General features: G+C 41.8%; 1 protein-coding gene across 4 annotated transcripts in view; it reads left to right on the plus strand.

Annotated features, from left to right (window-relative positions):
- The first annotated feature begins 12,468 nt into the window (after positions 1–12,468).
- Positions 12,469–15,779, plus strand: part of SERHL2 (serine hydrolase like 2) — a 206,762-nt gene continuing 203,451 nt past the window's right edge. For 2 of the 4 annotated variants that reach the window (XM_075320901.1, XM_075320904.1), the window contains exon 1: positions 12,469–12,560. The gene's annotated coding sequence lies outside the window, so the exon portion shown is untranslated. Of the gene's footprint in view, positions 12,644–15,779 lie in introns of all 4 variants that reach the window. The other 2 variants (XM_075320902.1, XM_075320903.1) reach the window with 1 other exon arrangement.

The raw sequence follows: 15,779 nt of genomic DNA on the forward strand, positions 1-15,779 counted from the left end.
ATAAAGTATACAGTGCAGAGCTGTGTATATAAAGTATACAGTGCAGAGCTGTGTCTATAAAGTATACAGTGCAGAGCTGTGTATATAAAGTATACAGTGCAGAGCTGTGTATATAAAGTATACAGTGCAGAGCTGTCTATAAAGCATACAGTGCATAGCTGTGTCTATAAAGCATACAGTGCAGAGCTGTGTATATAAAGTATACAGTGCAGAGCTGTGTCTATAAAGAATACAGTGCAGAGCTGTGTCTATAAAGTAAACAGTGCAGAGCTGTGTCTATAAAGGATACAGTGTAGAGCTGTATATAAAGTAAAAAGTGCAGAGCTGTGTATATAAAGCATACAGTGCAGAGCTGTGTATATAAAGCTTACAGTGCAGAGCTGTATATAAAGCATACAGTGCAGAGCTGTGTATATAAAGCATACAGTGCAGAGCTGTGTATATAAAGTATACAGTGCAGAGCTGTGTCTATAAAGTATACAGTGCAGAGATGTGTATAAAGCATACAGTGCAGAGCTGTGTATAAAGCATACAGTGAAGAGCTGTGTCTATAAAGCATACAGTGCAGAGCTGTGTATATAAAGTATACAGTGCAGAGCTGTATATAAAGCATACAGTGCAGAGCTGTGTCTATAAAGCATACAGTGCAGAGCTGTGTCTATAAAGCATACAGTGCAGAGCTGTATATAAAGCATACAGTGCAGAGCTGTGTCTATAAAGTATACAGTGCAGAGCTGTGTCTATAAAGTATACAGTGCAGAGCTGTGTCTATAAAGCATACAGTGCAGAGCTGTGTCTATAAAGCATACAGTGCAGAGCTGTGTCTATAAAGCATACAGTGCAGAGCTGTATATAAAGCATACAGTGCAGAGCTGTGTCTATAAAGTATACAGTGCAGAGCTGTGTCTATAAAGTAAACAGTGCAGAGCTGTGTCTATAAAGGATACAGTGTAGAGCTGTATATAAAGTAAAAAGTGCAGAGCTGTGTATATAAAGCATACAGTGCAGAGCTGTGTATATAAAGCTTACAGTGCAGAGCTGTATATAAAGCATACAGTGCAGAGCTGTGTATATAAAGCATACAGTGCAGAGCTGTGTATATAAAGTATACAGTGCAGAGCTGTGTCTATAAAGTATACAGTGCAGAGATGTGTATAAAGCATACAGTGCAGAGCTGTGTATAAAGCATACAGTGAAGAGCTGTGTCTATAAAGCATACAGTGCAGAGCTGTGTATATAAAGTATACAGTGCAGAGCTGTATATAAAGCATACAGTGCAGAGCTGTGTCTATAAAGCATACAGTGCAGAGCTGTGTCTATAAAGCATACAGTGCAGAGCTGTATATAAAGCATACAGTGCAGAGCTGTGTCTATAAAGTATACAGTGCAGAGCTGTGTCTATAAAGTATACAGTGCAGAGCTGTGTCTATAAAGCATACAGTGCAGAGCTGTGTCTATAAAGCATACAGTGCAGAGCTGTGTCTATAAAGCATACAGTGCAGAGCTGTATATAAAGCATACAGTGCAGAGCTGTGTCTATAAAGTATACAGTGCAGAGCTGTGTCTATAAAGCATACAGTGCAGAGCTGTGTCTATAAAGTATACAGTGCAGAGCTGTGTCTATAAAGTATACAGTGCAGAGCTGTGTCTATAAAGTATACAGTGCAGAGCTGTGTCTATAAAGCATACAGTGCAGAGCTGTGTCTATAAAGCATACAGTGCAGAGCTGTGTATAAAGCATACAGTGCAGAGCTGTGTATATAAAGTATACAGTGCAGAGCTGTGTCTATAAAGTATACAGTGCAGAGCTGTGTCTATAAAGCATACAGTGCAGAGCTGTGTCTATAAAGTATACAGTGCAGAGCTGTGTCTATAAAGTATACAGTGCAGAGCTGTGTCTATAAAGTATACAGTGCAGAGCTGTGTCTATAAAGTATACAGTGCAGAGCTGTGTCTATAAAGCATACAGTGCAGAGCTGTGTATATAAAGTATACAGTGCAGAGCTGTGTCTATAAAGTATACAGTGCAGAGCTGTGTCTATAAAGCATACAGTGCAGAGCTGTGTCTATAAAGTATACAGTGCAGAGTTGTGTCTATAAAGTATACAGTGCAGAGCTGTGTCTATAAAGCATACAGTGCAGAGCTGTGTATATAAAGTATACAGTGCAGAGCTGTGTATATAAAGTATACAGTGCAGAGCTGTGTCTATAAAGTATACAGTGCAGAGCTGTGTCTATAAAGCATACAGTGCAGAGCTGTGTCTATAAAGCATACAGTGCAGAGCTGTGTATAAAGCATACAGTGCAGAGCTGTGTATATAAAGTATACAGTGCAGAGCTGTGTCTATAAAGTATACAGTGCAGAGCTGTGTCTATAAAGCATACAGTGCAGAGCTGTGTATATAAAGTATACAGTGCAGAGCTGTGTCTATAAAGTATACAGTGCAGAGCTGTGTCTATAAAGCATACATTGCAGAGCTGTGTCTATAAAGTATACAGTGCAGAGTTGTGTCTATAAAGTATACAGTGCAGAGCTGTGTCTATAAAGTATACAGTGCAGAGCTGTGTCTATAAAGCATACAGTGCAGAGCTGTGTATATAAAGTATACAGTGCAGAGCTGTGTCTATAAAGTATACAGTGCAGAGCTGTGTCTATAAAGCATACAGTGCAGAGCTGTGTCTATAAAGTATACATTGCAGAGCTGTGTCTATAAAGCATACAGTGCAGAGCTGTGTCTATAAAGCATACAGTGCAGAGCTGTGTATATAAAGCATACTGTGCAGAGCTGTGTATATAAAGTATACAGTGCAGAGCTGTGTATATAAAGTATACAGTGCAGAGTTGTGTATATAAAGCATACAGTGCAGAGCTGTGTCTATAAAGTATACAGTGCAGAGCTGTATATAAAGCATACAGTGCAGAGCTGTATATAAAGCATACAGTGCAGAGCTGTGTACAATGCATACAGTGCAGAGCTGTGTGTATAAAGCATATAGTGCAGAGCTGTGTATATAAAGTATACAGTGCAGAGCTGTGTATATAAAGCATACAGTGCAGAGCTGTGTATATAAAGCATACAGTGCAGAGCTGTGTCTATAAAGCATACAGTGCAGAGCTGTGTATAAAGCATACAGTGCAGAGCTGTGTATAAAGCATACAGTGCAGAGCTGTGTATATAAAGCATACAGTGCAGAGCTGTGTATATATAGCATACAGTGCAGAGCTGTATATAAAGCATACAGTGCAGAGCTGTGTATAAAGCATACAGTGCAGAGCTGTGTATATAAAGCATACAGTGCAGAGCTGTGTATATATAGCATACAGTGCAGAGCTGTATATAAAGCATACAGTGCAGAGCTGTGTATAAAGCATACAGTGCAGAGCTGTGTATATAAAGTATACAGTGCAGAGCTGTGTATATAAAGCATACAGTGCAGAGCTGTGTATATAAAGCATACAGTGCAGAGCTGTGTCTATAAAGCATACAGTGCAGAGCTGTGTATAAAGCATACAGTGCAGAGCTGTGTATAAAGCATACAGTGCAGAGCTGTGTATATAAAGCATACAGTGCAGAGCTGTGTATATAAAGCATACAGTGCAGAGCTGTGTATATAAAGCATACAGTGCAGAGCTGTGTATATAAAGCATACAGTGCAGAGCTGTGTATATAAAGCATACAGTGCAGAGCTGTATATAAAGCATACAGTGCAGAGCTGTGTATAAAGCATACAGTGCAGAGCTGTGTATATAAAGTGTTGAGGAGAGCCATAAGATGAAATACTTAATTAACTTCTTGACAAGGGATTGTGGGAAATATATCGATTTGCCTTACATAATTCAGGTTTCAGATCATATACATGACACACATATAAAGATGGCCACCATTTCCTGTTATCCACACCTTGCTTGGAATGCAAGGTATGTCCAGATGAAAGAAGACCACCATATAAGGGAAGATCCCTGGTCAAGCTGGAAGACATCCCAGACCAAACCATCAGCATGGATGCACCAGATGACGTCCCTCCCATCGTAATGGTTTCATCCACTGGAGTCAGACCTGCCCATCAACAGCAACACGGATCTCTCCATTCGCTAGCCCATGAACTGTCCCACTAAATGGGCATATCTGAACTTGTGTACGCCCCTAGCCTATATCAAGAGGATGCATGAGTCTCCTCTGTCTGTTTGGTGCCATTTTTCTACTGTGACCAAGAAGAGATTACACATCCGACTGTGTCTGGTGTGGATTCTTTTATGCATGCACTTGGTATATACCAATTCGGCCAGGCAGTAGGCAACTAGTGATCTCTGGTTAAGAGTTCACCTTAACAAAAGCATACAGTGCAGAGCTGTATATAAAGCATATAGTGCAGAGCTGTGTATATAAAGCATACAGTGCAGAGCTGTGTCTATAAAGTATACTGTGCAGAGCTGTGTATATAAAGCATACAGTGCAGAGCTGTATATAAAGCATACAGTGCAGAGCTGTATATAAAGCATATAGTGCAGAGCTGTGTATATAAAGCATACAGTGCAGAGCTGTGTCTATAAAGTATACTGTGCAGAGCTGTGTATATAAAGCATACAGTGCAGAGCTGTATATAAAGCATACAGTGCAGAGCTGTATATAAAGCATACAGTGGAGAGCTGTGTATATAAAGCATACAGTGCAGAGCTGTATATAAAGCATATAGTGCAGAGCTGTGTATATAAAGCATACAGTGCAGAGCTGTATCTATAAAGTATACTGTGCAGAGCTGTGTATATAAAGCATACAGTGCAGAGCTGTATATAAAGCATATAGTGCAGAGCTGTGTATATAAAGCATACAGTGCAGAGGTGTGTCTATAAAGTATACTGTGCAGAGCTGTGTATATAAAGTATACAGTGCAGAGCTGTGTATATAAAGTATACAGTGCAGAGCTGTGTATATAAAGTATACAGTGCATAGCTGTGTATATAAAGCATACAGTACAGAGCTGTGTCTATAAAGTATACAGTGCAGAGCTGTATATAAAGCATACAGTGCAGAGCTGTGTATAAAGCATACAGTGCAGAGCTGTGTATAATGTATACAGTGCAGAGCTGTGTCTATAAAGTATACAGTGCAGAGCTGTATATAAAGCATACAGTGCAGAGCTGTGTATAATGCATACAGTGCAGAGCTGTGTGTATAAAGCATATAGTGCAGAGCTGTGTATATAAAGTATACAGTGCAGAGCTGTGTCTATAAAGCATACAGTGCAGAGCTGTGTCTATAAAGCATACAGTGCAGAGCTGTGTCTATAAAGCATACAGTGCAGAGCTGTGTCTATAAAGTATACAGTGCAGAGCTGTGTATAAAGCATACAGTGCAGAGCTGTGTATAATGTATACAGTGCAGAGCTGTGTATAAAGCATACAGTGCAGAGCTGTGTATATAAAGCATACAGTGCAGAGCTGTATATAAAGCATACAGTGCAGAGCTGTGTCTATAAAGCATACAGTGCAGAGCTGTGTCTATAAAGCATACAGTGCAGAGCTGTGTCTATAAAGTATACAGTGCAGAGCTGTGTATAAAGCATACAGTGCAGAGCTGTGTATAATGTATACAGTGCAGAGCTGTGTATAAAGCATACAGTGCAGAGCTGTGTATATAAAGCATACAGTGCAGAGCTGTGTATATAAAGCATACAGTGCAGAGCTGTATATAAAGCATACAGTGCAGAGCTGTGTCTATAAAGCATACAGTGCAGAGCTGTGTCTATAAAGCATACAGTGCAGAGCTGTGTCTATAAAGTATACAGTGCAGAGCTGTGTATAAAGCATACAGTGCAGAGCTGTGTATAATGTATACAGTGCAGAGCTGTGTATAAAGCATACAGTGCATAGCTGTGTCTATAAAGTATACAGTGCAGAGCTATATATAAAGTATACAGTGCAGAGCTGTGTATATAAAGCATACAGTGCAGAGCTGTGTATAATGCATATAGTGCAGAGCTGTGTATATAAAGCATACAGTGCAGAGCTGTGTATATAAAGCATACAGTGCAGAGCTGTGTCTATAAAGTATACAGTGCAGAGCTGTGTATATAAAGCATACAGTGTAGAGCTGTGTATAAAGCATACAGTGCAGAGCTGTGTATAAAGCATACAGTGCAGAGCTGTGTATATAAAGCATACAGTGCAGAGCTGTGTATATAAAGCATACAGTGCAGAGCGGTATATAAAGCATATAGTGCAGAGCTGTGTATATAAAGCATACAGTGCAGAGGTGTGTATATAAAGTATACAGTGCAGAGGTGTGTATATAAAGTATACAGTGCAGAGCTGTGTATATAAAGCATACAGTGCAGAGCTGTGTCTATAAAGCATACAGTGCAGAGCTGTGTATATAAATTATACAGTGCAGAGGTGTGTATATAAAGTATACAGTGCAGAGCTGTATATAAAGCATACAGTGCAGAGCTGTGTATAAAGCATACAGTGCAGAGCTGTGTCTATAAAGTATACAGTGCAGAGCTGTGTATAAAGCATACAGTGCAGAGCTGTGTATAATGTATACAGTGCAGAGCTGTGTATAAAGCATACAGTGCAGAGCTGTGTATATAAAGCATACAGTGCAGAGCTGTGTATATAAAGCATACAGTGCAGAGCTGTATATGAAGCATACAGTGCAAAGCTGTATATAAAGCATATAGTGCAGAGCTGTGTATATAAAGCATACAGTGCAGAGCTGTGTATATAAAGCATACAGTGCAGAGCTGTGTCTATAAAGCATACAGTGCATAGCTGTGTCTATAAAGTATACAGTGCAGAGCTATATATAAAGCATACAGTGCAGAGCTGTGTATATAAAGCATACAGTGCAGAGCTGTGTATAATGCATATAGTGCAGAGCTGTGTATATAAAGCATACAGTGCAGAGCTGTGTATATAAAGCATACAGTGCAGAGCTGTGTATATAAAGCATACAGTGCAGAGCGGTATATAAAGCATATAGTGCAGAGCTGTGTATATAAAGCATACAGTGCAGAGCTGTGTCTATAAAGCATACAGTGCAGAGCTGTGTATATAAAGTATACAGTGCAGAGCTGTGTATATAAATTATACAGTGCAGAGGTGTGTATATAAAGTATACAGTGCAGAGCTGTGTATATAAAGCATACAGTGCAGAGCTGTGTATAAAGCATACAGTGCAGAGCTGTGTATAATGTATACAGTGCAGAGCTGTGTCTATAAAGTATACAGTGCAGAGCTGTATATAAAGCATACAGTGCAGAGCTGTGTATAATGCATACAGTGCAGAGCTGTGTGTATAAAGCATATAGTGCAGAGCTGTGTATATAAAGTATACAGTGCAGAGCTGTGTCTATAAAGCATACAGTGCAGAGCTGTGTCTATAAAGCATACAGTGCAGAGCTGTGTATAAAGCATACAGTGCAGAGCTGTGTATATAAAGCATACAGTGCAGAGCTGTATATAAAGCATATAGTGCAGAGCTGTGTATATAAAGCATACAGTGCAGAGCTGTGTCTATAAAGTATACAGTGCAGAGCTGTGTATATAAAGCATACAGTGCAGAGCTGTGTATATAAAGCATACAGTGCAGAGCTGTGTCTATAAAGTATACAGTGCAGAGCTGTATATAAAGCATACAGTGTAGAGCTGTGTATATAAAGCATACAGTGCAGAGCTGTGTCTATAAAGTATACAGTGCAGAGCTGTGTCTAAAGCATACAGTGAAGAGCTGTGTACATAAAGCATACAGTGCAGAGCTGTATATAAAGCATACAGTGCAGAGCTGTGTATATAAAGCATACAGTGCAGAGCTGTGTTTATAAAGCATACAGTGCAGAGCTGTATATATAAAGCATACAGTGCAGAGCTGTGTATAATGCATATAGTGTAGAGCTGTGTATATAAAGTATACAGTGCAGAGCTGTGTATATAAAGCATACAGTGCAGAGCTGTGTATATAAAGCATACAGTGCAGAGCTGTGTATATAAAGCATACAGTGCAGAGTTGTGTATAATGCATATAGTGCAGAGCTGTGTATATAAAGTATACAGTGCAGAGCTGTGTATATAAAGTATACAGTGCAGAGCTGTGTATAATGCATATAGTGCAGAGCTGTGTATATAAAGCATACAGTGCAGAGCTGTGTATATAAAGTATACAGTGCAGAGCTGTGTATATAAAGCATATAGTGCAGAGCTGTGTATATAAAGCATACAGTGCAGAGCTGTGTATAATGCATATAGTGCAGAGCTGTGTATATAAAGTATACAGTGCAGAGCTGTGTATATAAAGTATACAGTGCAGAGCTGTGTATATAAAGCATACAGTGCAGAGCTGTGTATATAAAGTATACAGTGCAGAGCTGTGTCTATAAAGTATACAGTGCAGAGCTGTGTCTATAAAGTATACAGTGCAGAGCTGTGTCTATAAAGCATACAGTGCAGAGCTGTGTATATAAAGTATACAGTGCAGAGCTGTGTATATAAAGCATACAGTGCAGAGCTGTATATAAAGCATACAGTGCAGAGCTGAGAGCTGTATATATAACGCATACAGTGCAGAGCTGTATATAAAGCATACAGTGCAGAGCTGTGTATAATGCATATAGTGCAGAGCTGTGTATATAAAGCATACAGTGCAGAGCTGTGTATATAAAGCATACAGTGCAGAGCTGTGTCTATAAAGTATACAGTGCAGAGCTGTGTCTATAAAGCATACAGTGCAGAGCTGTGTATAATGCATATAGTGTAGAGCTGTGTATATAAAGCATACAGTGCAGATCTGTGTATATAAAGCATACAGTGCAGAGCTGTGTATATAAAGCATACAGTGCAGAGCTGTGTATATAAAGTATACAGTGCAGAGCTGTATATAAAAGCATACAGTGCAGAGCTGTATATAAAAGCATACAGTGCAGAGCTGTGTCTATAAAGCATACAGTGCAGAGCTGTGTATATAAAGTATACAGTGCAGAGCTGTGTATATAAAGCATACAGTGCAGAGCTGTATATAAAGCATACAGTGCAGAGCTGAGAGCTGTATATATAAAGCATACAGTGCAGAGCTGTATATAAAGCATACAGTGCAGAGCTGTGTATAATGCATATAGTGCAGAGCTGTCTATATAAAGCATACAGTGCAGAGCTGTGTATATAAAGCATACAGTGCAGAGCTGTGTCTATAAAGTATACAGTGCAGAGCTGTGTCTATAAAGCATACAGTGCAGAGCTGTGTATAATGCATATAGTGTAGAGCTGTGTATATAAAGCATACAGTGCAGATCTGTGTATATAAAGCATACAGTGCAGAGCTGTGTCTATAAAGCATACAGTGCAGAGCTGTGTCTATAAAGCATACAGTGCAGAGCTGTGTATATAAAGCATACAGTGCAGAGCTGTGTATATAAAGCATACAGTGCAGAGCTGTATATAAAGCATATAGTGCAGAGCTGTGTATATAAAGCATACAGTGCAGAGCTGTATATAAAGCATATAGTGCAGAGCTGTGTATAAAGCATACAGTGCAGAGCTGTGTATATAAAGCATACAGTGCAGAGCTGTGTATATAAAGCATACAGTGCAGAGCTGTATATAAAGCATATAGTGCAGAGCTGTGTATATAAAGCATACAGTGCAGAGCTGTGTCTATAAAGTATACAGTGCAGAGCTGTGTATATAAAGCATACAGTGCAGAGCTGTGTATATAAAGCATACAGTGCAGAGCTGTGTCTATAAAGTATACAGTGCAGAGCTGTATATAAAGCATACAGTGTAGAGCTGTGTATATAAAGCATACAGTGCAGAGTTGTGTATAATGCATATAGTGCAGAGCTGTGTATATAAAGTATACAGTGCAGAGCTGTGTATATAAAGCATACAGTGCAGAGCTGTGTATATAAAGCATACAGTGCAGAGCTGTGTATAATGCATATAGTGCAGAGCTGTGTATATAAAGTATACAGTGCAGAGCTGTGTATATAAAGTATACAGTGCAGAGCTGTGTATATAAAGCATACAGTGCAGAGCTGTGTATATAAAGTATACAGTGCAGAGCTGTGTCTATAAAGTATACAGTGCAGAGCTGTGTCTATAAAGTATACAGTGCAGAGCTGTGTATATAAAGTATACAGTGCAGAGCTGTGTATATAAAGCATACAGTGCAGAGCTGTGTATATAAAGTATACAGTGCAGAGCTGTGTCTATAAAGTATACAGTGCAGAGCTGTGTCTATAAAGTATACAGTGCAGAGCTGTGTATATAAAGTATACAGTGCAGAGCTGTGTATATAAAGCATACAGTGCAGAGCTGTGTATATAAAGTATACAGTGCAGAGCTGTGTCTATAAAGTATACAGTGCAGAGCTGTGTCTATAAAGTATACAGTGCAGAGCTGTGTCTATAAAGTATACAGTGCAGAGCTGTGTATATAAAGTATACAGTGCAGAGCTGTGTATATAAAGCATACAGTGCAGAGCTGTATATAAAGCATACAGTGCAGAGCTGAGAGCTGTATATATAAAGCATACAGTGCAGAGCTGTATATAAAGCATACAGTGCAGAGCTGTGTATAATGCATATAGTGCAGAGCTGTGTATATAAAGCATACAGTGCAGAGCTGTGTATATAAAGCATACAGTGCAGAGCTGTGTCTATAAAGTATACAGTGCAGAGCTGTATATAAAGCATACAGTGCAGAGCTGTGTATATAAAGCATACAGTGCAGAGCTGTGTATAATGCATATAGTGCAGAGCTGTGTATATAAAGCATACAGTGCAGATCTGTGTATATAAAGCATACAGTGCAGAGCTGTGTATATAAAGCATACAGTGCAGAGCTGTGTATATAAAGTATACAGTGCAGAGCTGTATATAAAAGCATACAGTGCAGAGCTGTGTATATAAAGCATACAGTGGAGAGCTGTGTATATAAAGCATACAGTGCAGAGCTGTGTATATAAAGCATACAGTGTAGAGCTGTGTATATAAAGTATACAGTGCAGAGCTGTATATAAAGCATACAGTGCAGAGCTGTGTATAATGCATATAGTGTAGAGCTGTGTATATAAAGTATACAGTGCAGAGCTGTGTCTATAAAGCATACAGTGCAGAGCTGTGTCTATAAAGTATACAGTGCAGAGCTGTGTCTATAAAGTATACAGTGCAGAGCTGTGTATATAAAGTATACAGTGCAGAGCTGTGTCTATAAAGTATACAGTGCAGAGCTGTGTCTATAAAGCATACAGTGCAGAGCTGTGTCTATAAAGTATACAGTGCAGAGCTGTGTCTATAAAGTATACAGTGCAGAGCTGTGTCTATAAAGTATACAGTGCAGAGCTGTATATAAAGGATACAGTGCAGAGCTGTGTCTATAAAGCATACAGTGCAGAGCTGTGTATATAAAGCATACAGTGCAGAGCTGTATATAAAGCATACAGTGCAGAGCTGTGTATATAAAGCATACAGGGCAGAGCTGTGTCTATAAAGTATACAGTGCAGAGCTGTGTCTATAAAGTATACAGTGCAGAGCTGTGTCTATAAAGTATACAGTGCAGAGCTGTGTCTATAAAGTATACAGTGCAGAGCTGTGTATATAAAGCATACAGTGCAGAGCTGTATATAAAGCATACAGTGCAGAGCTGTATATAAAGCATACAGTGCAGAGCTGTGTCTATAAAGCATACAGTGCAGAGCTGTATATAAAGTATACAGTGCAGAGCTGTATATAAAGCATACAGTGCAGAGCTGTGTCTATAAAGTATACAGTGCAGAGCTGTGTCTATAAAGCATACAGTGCAGAGCTGTATATAAAGTATACAGTGCAGAGCTGTATATAAAGTATACAGTGCAGAGCTGTGTCTATAAAGTATACAGTGCAGAGCTGTGTATATAAAGCATACAGTGCAGAGCTGTGTCTATAAAGCATACAGTGCAGAGCTGTATATAAAGCATACAGTGCAGAGCTGTGTATATAAAGCATACAGTGCGGAGCTGTGTCTATAAAGTATACAGTGCAGAGCTGTGTCTATAAAGTATACAGTGCAGAGCTGTGTCTATAAAGTATACAGTGCAGAGCTGTGTCTATAAAGTATACAGTGCAGAGCTGTATATAAAGGATACACGCACTCATCCATGTAAAACACTGAGTCTAAGTAAGTGGAACTGAGACTTTCAAGAAAGAAACCCCAGCTACAAAGACGACAGAAAAGGTGTCAGAAGGTATGAAAAAAGGCTCCTAAGGAAAAACTATTTTCCTAAAAGATCTTTTGCAAAAAAAAAAAATAACCAAAAAAACCAAAGCAGGTGACTCCGGCGTGTGCAGCCTCTGTGTGCGGCCTCTGTGTGCGGCCTCTGTGTGCGGCCTCTGTGCGCACAGGGCACATTCCCTCAGGCTCAGAAGCCGCACACATTCCCGTACAAGGACATTAACTTAGAAACGGAAGGAAGCACATGACATCTCCCACACGTGACTGATCACATGGTCATGACTTTCCACAGGTCCTTTCGTCCTCCTGCATCTATCCTGGAGAGAAGGCGACACATTACATGAGTTGCTGGAGAAGGTATGGAGCTGGCAAATGCCAGTGTGTCGCCCCCTAGTGTCTCCTAGCCCCACAGCGGTGCACGCTCCGGTTACTATCTGCAGGTGGGCTCCACTGGGAAAAGGGGGGCAACTTCATGGGAGATTGCAGTTTTGAATATCTTTGGGAACAAAGAAAAACAGATGCAGGGTGTAAAGAGAGAGATCCGCAGGCGCAGAGTGTCAGGAGATCCGCAGGCGCAGAGTGTGTAAGGAGATCCGCAGGCGTAGAGTGTGTCAGGAGATCCGCAGGCGCAGAGTGTGTCAGGAGATCCGCAGGCGCAGAGTGTGTCAGGAGATCCGCAGGCGCAGAGTGTGTCAGGAGATCCGCAGGCGCAGAGTGTGTAAGGAGATCCGCAGGCGCAGAGTGTCAGGAGATCCGCAGGCGCAGAGTGTGTAAGGAGATCCGCAGGCGTAGAGTGTGTCAGGAGATCCGCAGGCGCAGAGTGTCAGGAGATCCGCAGGCGCAGAGTGTCAGGAGATCCGCAGGCGCAGAGTGTGTAAGGAGATCCGCAGGCGCAGAGTGTCAGGAGATCCGCAGGCGTAGAGTGTGTCAGGAGATCCGCAGGCGCAGAGTGTGTCAGGAGATCCGCAGGCGCAGAGTGTGTCAGGAGATCCGCAGGCGCAGAGTGTGTCAGGAGATCCGCAGGCGCAGAGTGTCAGGAGATCCGCAGGCGTAGAGTGTGTCAGGAGATCCGCAGGCGCAGAGTGTGTCAGGAGATCCGCAGGCGCAGAGTGTGTCAGGAGATCCGCAGGCGCAGAGTGTGTCAGGAGATCCGCAGGCGCAGAGTGTGTCAGGAGATCCGCAGGCGCAGAGTGTGTCAGGAGATCCGCAGGCGTAGAGTGTCAGGAGATCCGCAGGCGCAGAGTGTGTCAGGAGATCCGCAGGCGCAGAGTGTGTCAGGAGATCCGCAGGCGCAGAGTGTGTCAGGAGATCCGCAGGCGCAGAGTGTGTCAGGAGATCCGCAGGCGCAGAGTGTGTCAGGAGATCCGCAGGCGCAGAGTGTCAGATCTTGAGATTCAGGGCGTCAGGAGATCCGCAGGGCTTCAGCGGATCCGTATGGTGTCAGGAGTGTGACGACATGGACTCTGTCAGTGCCTAGCATAGGTTAAAGGGAAGGTGTCGTCCAAGAAAAAAAAAAAAAAAATTCAATAACTGAAAAAATGTAAAGTATTAATGTTTTTGTTTAAATATTATTTGCTTTTAATTGAGCAAAATATAAAAAAAAAAGTTTGATATTTTCCTCTTAAACACTAGAGGGAGTAGCTGCTGAAATCAGACTGTAGAATTAGGCTGGATTACAACAGTAGTAAAGTGGGCAGAATCTGCTCTCCTGTGTGTGATGTCACCTCCCCCTCCCAACCCTAGGTGTTTCCAAAGGATAACAGAGAATGATATTTAGGCCTAAGCCACACGTCGAGAAAATCGGTGCGAGTGGAGTGCGATAAAACATCGCATTCCCCTCGGACCAATATTAGCCTGTGTGTCAGCACACATGAGCGATTATCTTCTCAGCCATAATCGGACCGAGAAAACAATCGCAGCATGCTGCGATTGTAAAGCGAGACTCTTTTCTCTCGCACCCATTCAAGTGTATGGGGCGAGAGAAAAATCGCACTGCACTCGCGGTACACCAGTTAACCGCGCGTGCAGAGCGAGAATCGCAATAGCCGGCTACGGAGGAGAGAGGGAGAGAAATCCCTCCCTCTCCTCTGCAGTGCTGGCCCGCCCCTCCGCAGCGCTGGCCCGCCCCTCCTGAGAGCCGGACCTCCCCCTGTAGCTGAGGTCCGCTCGCACAGTCGGACTGCAGTTGCAGGGATACAAGCATGACACTCGGCTCCTGCTGTGCTGCCAGCGCGAGCCGAGTGTCATGCGAGCATCGCAGTAGTGCCCCGTGTGGCCCCAGCCTTAGGATCACAGTGCGGAGCCATTTTGTTGGTGACCAGAAAAGTAAAGTGTCAACCAAGGACAGATGGAGTATCACACAGGATAGGATTAGATACACGACTCAGCAGACAGTATCACACAGGAGAGGATTAGATACACTGCTCAGCAGGCAGTATCACACAGGATAGGATTAGATACACAGCTTTGCAGACAGTATCACACAGGATAGGATTAGATACACGACTCAGCAGACAGTATCACACAGGAGAGGATTAGATACACTGCTCAGCAGGCAGTATCACACAGGATAGGATTAGATACACAGCTTTGCAGACAGTATCACACAGGATAGGATTAGATACAGCTCAGCAGACAGTATCACATAAGAGGATTAGGTACATGGCTCAGCAGACAGTATCACAGGATAGGATTAGATACATGGCTCAGCAGGCAGTATCACACAGGATAGGATTAGATACATTGCTCAGCAGACAGTATCACATAAGAGGATTAGATACATGGCTCAGCAGGCAGTATCACACAGGATAGGATTAGATACACAGCTTTGCAGACAGTATCACACAGGATAGGATTAGATACAGCAACTCAGCAGACAGTATCACACAGGATAGGATTAGATACACAGCTCAGCAGACAGTATCACATAAGAGGATTAGATACATGGCTCAGCAGGCAGTATCACACAGGATAGGATTAGATACACAGCTTTGCAGACAGTATCACACAGGATAGGATTAGATACAGCTCAGCAGACAGTATCACACAGGATAGGATTAGATACACAGCTCAGCAGACAGTATCACACAGGATAGGATTAGATACAGCAACTCAGCAGACAGTATCACACAGGATAGGATTAGATACAGCAACTCAGCAGACAGTATCACACCGGATAGGATTAGATAGACAGCTCAGCAGACAGTATCACACAGGATAGGATTAGATACACAGCTCAGCAGACAGTATCACACAGGATAGGATTAGATACATTGCTCAGCAGACAGTATCACATAGGACATGATTAGATACAAGGCTCAGCAGACAGTATCACATAGGAGAGGATTAGTTATATGACTCAGCAGACAGTATCACACACGACAGGATTAGATGCACAGCTTAGCAGACAGTATCACACAGGATAGGATTAGATACATTGCTCAGCAGACAGTATCACATAGGACATGATTAGATACAAGGCTCAGCAGACAGTATCACATAGGAGAGGATTAGTTATATGGCTCAGCAGACAGTATCACACACGACAGGATTAGATGCACAGCTTAGCAGATAGTA

The sequence above is a fragment of the Anomaloglossus baeobatrachus genome, chromosome 8 (genome assembly GCF_048569485.1).
Source record: "Anomaloglossus baeobatrachus isolate aAnoBae1 chromosome 8, aAnoBae1.hap1, whole genome shotgun sequence".
Lineage (NCBI taxonomy): Eukaryota > Metazoa > Chordata > Amphibia > Anura > Aromobatidae > Anomaloglossus > Anomaloglossus baeobatrachus.